Source organism: Penaeus monodon, chromosome 30, assembly GCF_015228065.2.
Source record: "Penaeus monodon isolate SGIC_2016 chromosome 30, NSTDA_Pmon_1, whole genome shotgun sequence".
Lineage (NCBI taxonomy): Eukaryota > Metazoa > Arthropoda > Malacostraca > Decapoda > Penaeidae > Penaeus > Penaeus monodon.
This window is the reverse complement of record NC_051415.1, coordinates 14,375,443-14,376,327: the sequence shown is the minus strand read 5'-3', so window position 1 is coordinate 14,376,327 and position 885 is coordinate 14,375,443.

The window sequence follows — 885 nt, the reverse complement described above, 5'->3', positions numbered from 1 at the left end:
TTTTTATATTTGTTCAATCTAGCACGAAACTTCTCAAGAAATGCAGAACGTGTTTAGCATGCATAGTGAAACAAAAGCATCTGGTGTTTAGGCAGTCACCCATTAAACACTGATTAGACCCACTATTCTTAATTTTGATAATCGTACGAGAAGCGGTGACTTCAACGTGATATGAACGTTAGGGAAAAGGGATAGCAGTCTGTATGATTATGGCAATGTCCATCTACAATTCAGTTTTCCTTTAGTTTTTTACTTTACTGTTAATTCCTATTACCTGCTTCATTTTGGATCTACTTCATCAGTCACAGAAGCGACCATTAAGGAAAGTAAATTTCAAGTATATTGCTAAACGTGATCATGTTTCTTAACTGGTATCATTATTACGATGCTTTTTATTTTTATTGATAGTTTTATCACTTTAGGTATACCCTATGCGTTTTCTGTTTATCCTTTCTCGATCTGATTTTACTCTTTCGTATTGACTGAAGTATAATTTCTGTTGTTTTATTTATACAATATACGAAGAGCTGTTCAAGTGGTAAAAAATGCATAACATATTTAGTTTATATGATAAAACCCCAAACAATATTTGATGTTCCCAGGCGATCACCCATACAAGTACTGATCACCCAATGTTGCTTTATTTCGTTTGATGGGACAATAAAATGTCAACAACACCTGGTGTTCCCAGGCGGTCGGTCCCCATCCAAGTACTGACCAGACGTTGCTGATCGGACGAAAAGCGGTGCTTCAACGTGGTATGATCGTTGATGATACTTCAAGTGTCAGGTCTGGAGCAGACATCGACGCCCATGGTAACGCCAGGATTCTCTGTCATCAGTCCTTATGAGCTCGGCATTATTATGGACTTTTTTAGAAACATAG